General features: G+C 37.6%; 1 long non-coding RNA gene across 1 annotated transcript; it reads right to left on the bottom strand.

The window, feature by feature from the left end:
* Positions 1-2751: 2751 nt before the first annotated feature.
* LOC141607218 (uncharacterized) lies at positions 2752-5889 on the bottom strand. The gene is made up of 3 exons (XR_012526896.1): positions 5773-5889; positions 4378-4463; positions 2752-2961 (listed from the first exon to the last, which is right to left on the bottom strand). It is a non-coding gene; the product is annotated as an uncharacterized LOC141607218 (long non-coding RNA).
* Between the last annotated feature and the right edge of the window lie 738 nt (positions 5890-6627).

The following is a 6627-nucleotide window of genomic DNA, read 5'->3' on the forward strand; positions in this document are numbered from 1 at the left end:
GGCTATTGATCCAAAGTTTGGCCTTGTCCTTCAAAGAGAAAGGGAAAAGTATTTCCCTTATTTGGGCTTGAGTGACACCCGTTTGACGGATCATGGAGAAATAATCGCAGAAATTTTGCACATGCAAATTGGGATCCTCCAAAGGACTACCTCCAAATTTCTTCCTCTCCACAAGGCTAATGAAAGCCGGTTTGATCTCGAAGTCCGGCGCGGTAATTTGAGTAGTTGTGATACCGGCCGGAAGCATGGTCGCGGTGGGCTTTGAGTGATCGGAAAGTTTCACCATCTTTTTAGTAGTAGATGGTGGTGGTGGTGGAGATGATGAACTTGAAACCTCCTCCTCTTGAAGAACTTTTAGATCGTCTAGGTAAGACTTTCTAGCACTTTCAACTTGCACGGGAGAAGCGGCTTCTTTCACTTCTTTCCAAAAATGTCGTCTTCTCCTAAAGGTTTTCTCGGGATCGGAATCCGGTGAAAGTTATTCTCCACTACGAGAGGACCTGGGCATAAGACAACAATTTCTAGAAAATGATAAGCAACGGTCTCAAGGAACAAGTGTTCTTCAAGACAAAAGAAAACAAGATAAAAATCGACAATTCAAAACGCAATAAAACCGTGCTCCCCGGCAACGGCGCCAAAATTTGATAAGCTTATCGTATACCTATGCAAAGATAATTACCTTAGACACAAATTAATGTAGCAATAGGAGTCGAACACAAGGAGACGGGAATTGTGTTGTGAAATGCTATGGGAATATTTCTATCAAGATCGATTTCTTTTTGGGTTTGTTTGTTTGGTTTAATGATTAATAAAAGTTATGATGTAAACTATATAATAAAAGGGAGTCTAGGGGAATCGGGTCACACATGCAAAGGTAAATATATGATCATGTTAAACTCAATATCAATAACATTGTCAATTGTTTAGGCTTAGAGACACCCACCTTACGGTATTAGTGTCAACCATAGACCTGGTCCTAGAGAAACTCTCGTCCATGACTAGGTCGTCCTACTACACATGCTTAGTCTAATTCAATTCCATGCCTCTCGACTTTTAGAACGAATGAACAAACTTAATCGATGAATAAGGCCTTTTAATCATAGATTAAACGTGACGATGCAAACATGTGATAGAAACAATTAGACAATTTTATATCAACATGTTTTAACATTTTACATATTTGATATTGCATGGCTTCCCTAGCCCCTAGACTAAGGAATTTAGATACTCATGGTGAAATGTAAATTATAAACTTTGTTGTAAGAAATGCTAAACATGATTGAATGAATTATATAAACTAAATGATTTAACATGTAATAAAAATATAATGCTAATGTAATATAATAAACGTGCTAACGAATAACTATGCGATAACTAAATAGAAATGTGAAATTGTAAATTAGAAATAGGAATACCGTAATGGAAATGAACTTGTATGGAAGAAATAAAGTAGAACCAAATGCTTGAAATGTATTAAGAACCAAATGTTTGATAACTACAAGCTTAACAATATTGAAAACTATTGAGAATGGCAAACTCTTGAAACAGTTGAATGCCACGGTGGTGACTCTCATCCCTAAGAAGGAGGTCCCTGAGACTGTCATGGATTACAGGCCCATTGCTTGTTACAATGTCCTGTTCAAATGCATCTCTAAAGTCATTTGTACGAGACTGGCCAAGGTGCTTCCTGACATTGTTAGCCCCAATCAAAGTGCCTTCATTCATGGGAGGTAAATTGTGGATAATGTTCTCATTTGTTAGGATTTGATGAGGCTATACAACAGGAAGACTTGCTCACCTAGGATTATGATGAAAATAGACCTTAAGAAGGCATATGACTCCATTGAATGGAATTTTGTGGAGGATAAGCTTGTGGCTTTGAACTTCCCTAATCAAATGCTCACTTGGATCATGCAGTGTGTGACCACTCCCTCCTACACTTTGGCTCTTAATGGATCTCATTTTGGGTATTTCAAAGGAGGTAGGGGGCTAAGGCAAGGGGACCCCCTGTCTCCCCTCCTTTTCACTTTATGCTTAGAGTATTTAACTCGAATTTTAGCTGTGGTGACTTTAAGACCTGAGTTTAGATACCACCCTATGTGTAGAGGACTAGGTCTTTGCCATCTAGCTTTTGCAGATGACTTGTTGCTCTTCTGTAGAGGTGATGCTAACTCTGTCATGATTCTTATGAGGGCACTGCACTCCTTTTCAATTGCCTCTGGACTCGCCATCAACACTGCCAAATCTGATCTTTACATGAATGGCTTGACTGCTGATGAAGAAGCACAGATCCTTACCATCTCTGGTTTCAAAAAGGGTAGTTTTCCTTTTAGATACCTGGGAGTGGATATATCCTATAAGAGACTCACTAATTAGCAATGCAGCAAGGTTGTGGACAAGATGGTGCTTAGAATTCGTAGCCGGGGAGCTAAACAACTCAGCTATGCTGGGAGGTTAACTCTGGTCAAGATAGTTCACTCTCAACTACACTGTTATTGGGCTAGGATTTACCTGCTTCTTAAAGGAGTAATTTACAGAGTGGACAACATTTGCAGAAATTACTTGTGGTCTGGTAAGGATGGTTACCACAAAGCACCTTTTGACACCCTCATTTATCGCGGAAAAGTAAACACGTAATTCTAGAATAAAGCTGCATGGATATGTTTGTAATAGGTTCAGTTGGGTAAAAACCTGTAATTTTAAAAACCTGAACCTGTTATAAAGATATCCAAATGGGAAGGTGTCAAACATGCAAGGTCCAAAATAAATCTCATGAATGAAACATCGCTAAAGTCGCGAAACAAAGTTATACAACCCAAATATGAGAAAGGGAGACATATGTCCCTAAAATGTATGTGACATAAAAAGTGTTTAAGGGTCACAATAAAATAAAACCTATCTAGGTTCCAAGGTTACTTTGCTCGCTAGCTCGTCCATGTACCCCATATATGCATCACCTACCTGTCATTCGCATTTTATACAAATACGAAAGCCACAGTCAGTGGGGAGTAACTCCGAGTTCTCCCAGCCACGAAATGTCATAATTAATATAACATGTAAACATAAGAATATGAATATGAATAACACATAGCCTTAGCATATAGATGCTAGACAATCGTGCTTATCATGTGAACAACAATATAACAACACATAGTCCTAGCCTGTGAATACTAGACCGACTCATACTACACTATCATGTGAATCACATAACATCCAGGAATCCAAACTCTATCAACCATAGCCGGCTTGCATCTCACCTTCTATGATTCATAGAATCATCAAACAAGAAAGGACAATATATCTAGAGACATGCATAAGTTACTAGTACAGTCAATAGTCACTTTGTAACTCGAGTCTATACCACGAGGTAGGGAAGCTAGTATTTTGGCTCAGAGGTTAATATGAATAAAACATGGCCAAGATACGACTCAACCCTAATCCTAGACTGCGCAGACCTAGCGAAATGCGGATAAAACCACCGCACCCAAGACTCATGATAAAACCACATGAGTACCCTAAGGAGTCCACCAAAGGGTTGGCTAGTACTTAAGCTGACCATCTCCTCACAAAATAGGCAGAAAGGTCATGCCCCAGCTTGGATATAAACCCACCAAGCCAGGAACACAAAGGCTATTAAGCCGCAAACATATACTCGTCAAAGACTATAATGTCCTATCTATGATGAAGGCCGAAATACTCACCTAGGACCTAAATAAAACCAATCTAGGTCCCAGCTTGAATTCTTTAGCCCACACCACACAAGACAAGTAGGACACCCAATTAACCATAAGAGAGGCAAAGAGTCCAAGCTTGCACACTCATATGATCATACACACCCTAGTATATGAAAGGCTACGCAAGAGCATATTCAGCTGACAATCTAACAATATCTCCAATATCAATAATAATCCAAATTCCAGCTAACCGTTAATCTCATAATTCATGAGAACAAGCTAAAATGGCAACAAGGCAAGAAGACTCAAGCATAAGGCATCCAAAGCATCCAACAACCAACATGTGAAATGATAATTACAAATATTAAGGCATCAACGTAAAACATCCAATAACAACCAATCTCACCTCAAAGACAAACCCTCAACCCTAGTCCCGCGACGGGTCATCGGTCAAATCGAGGCTGACCGGTTTAAACCTAGTTTGACCAAACTCGTTCGGTCAATCTGGCCCAGCTCAGAGTCTTGGCCTACTTTGGCCCAAATCACAAATTTTATCGCAATATTATTCTCATGCTATTTCCAATTTCTATCATGTGAAAAACGAAAGTAACACATTATCAATCACCTAAACACTTAACAAACAACAAACACAACATCAACTACTAATGTGACATTAATTCGTCGAGTAACTCGGAATAGTTACCTTACGCTAGCAAAGAGACAAGTAATAACTTGAGAAAGCTTCTAAAACCCAAAATTACTCTTCATCTTCAACCACATATGAGTCACCTAAAATAATTATGTGAAAGGACGATATTAACGAATTATCGTTATATAAAATATGAGACGTAAATTAATTTAATTATATTTTAAATAAACCAAACTAGCGTCAAAACAATTTATAGATACGGCCCAAACTCGCGACTTAGCCAGGCCACTGCCTAGGCCACGGCCAGGCCACGGCCAGGCCACTGCCAGCAGCTGCTAGGCTACAACAGGCCACGGCCAGGCTACAGCAGGCCAGCATTCCAACGTCAACAACCCATATAAGTGAAAGTACATGTATTTGTATAAGAATGAGACGGACATTCAAATAATTTCAATGACCGAATTTGCGCCATGGGCAAACTAATACTACGACTCAAGACCCAAAACACGGCCCAACCAACCATCATACGGGGTTAACACAACCACAAACACGTACCTAAACTAACTCCCCATACCCGCTCAACACAACCCAAACAACCAGATATCATGATTATACGCTCAAAGCTGACGCCAACATTATAATAGTCACTCTCGTCCCAATAATTAATTCAATCTCAACTCTCTACTCCATCTCTCTCATTACTCCGTCCTACTCATTACTCCGTCTCATAATATAATACTCCATAGTAACCAGATTTCCATCTCAATTTCAATATCGATATTGTCAAATATTCCCTTAAAGGAATTGCTCAACCCTTAGAGTAAGACTCTAAGCTACTCACCCACGAGTCGAAGGTCAAAGAAAACAACGACAAAAATTACAATACTAAATAACAACCACAATCGCACGATAATTAATCCCATGCTTAACAAAAAAAAAAAGATACGGAGTAAAATTTAATCCTCAAACTCCCCACCACAACAATTGGGATTTGTCTTCATCAAATGCCCTGATTTCAAGTTTAAGTCAACCTTTCATAATAAATACGAGTAAAATTCTCACCCACTAGGACCATACTAAACATACTCTATACCGAACCAACCCAAATTTAATACCAGTCATACAGAGTTCGTTCCAATCAATTACCTTAATCTCGTAATTCAACCCATCTCACCAATTAAAAAAATAAAAAGGAACAATACTATTAATGTTATACATCAAACAACATAAGTAATAAATCTCAGCATGTAAACCCGCACCTGTCACGGGTATAAGACGGATTCGACAGCCCCATTTTAACTCAGTTTTCAGACGGAATTTAAGACAGAAATGAGACGGAAGTGTGACGCAACTAAAATTGAACATACAAAATGAGGAAAAGTATAAAGGACCGAGCTGTCTTTTAAGACGACCTTTTTGAAAACTCAGTCAAAACTCAAACTTTATTACCTTAAAAGAACGAGGAAGGGACGAGGAAGCTAATGGTACAAAAATAATGGAGTTTGGTTGAGAAATGAAGGCGGGATCTGGGTTTTTATGTCACGAAAATGGAGTTGTTGTAGGGGATTGTTGTTTCTACTGTTTGACGCCAGGAAAAGGAACAAGAAAAGGAAATGGGAGTGGGTACGTAGGGGACAACAACAATACTAATAATAATAATAAAAATAATAATAGTAATAATAGAGATAAGGTGAGTGAGTAGGTGTAGTAGGGATCAGATTGGTCCGAATAAATTAGCCTCATATATGAAAATGTGACGGTCTATAGTTAGACGGAAATTGAGACGAGAATTATTATTATTACGGTCATTATTATGGTCACTATTATTATCCGACCAAAAATACGTATATATATATATATATATATATATATATATATATATATATATATATATATATATATATATATATATATATATATATATATATATATATATTATTATATAAATCATGCCTTAAAGATATAATTTAATCGTACGTATTTTTATATAAACGAGCCTTTATATAATACGTTTATAAAAATCGTGTTTGACATAAAATTAATTAAATTGAATAATTCAAAAATATGAAATAAAGTAATCGAACAGTTTAATAAATTTAAAATGTCAAAATGGAAAATTCGCGGGTGTTACAAGCACCTGCAGTATCTTGGGACAGTTGTTGTCAGTCTAAAGATAATTGAGGACTGGGTATCAACAACTGTTATGTATGGAATATTGCAAACATTGGTAAATATACCTGGTGGGTAGCTAACAAGAAGGATAGCCTATGAGTTCGTTGGGTACATCATATTTACATTAAGTAA

The sequence above is a fragment of the Silene latifolia genome, chromosome 1 (genome assembly GCF_048544455.1).
Source record: "Silene latifolia isolate original U9 population chromosome 1, ASM4854445v1, whole genome shotgun sequence".
Classification (NCBI taxonomy): Eukaryota; Viridiplantae; Streptophyta; class Magnoliopsida; order Caryophyllales; family Caryophyllaceae; genus Silene; species Silene latifolia.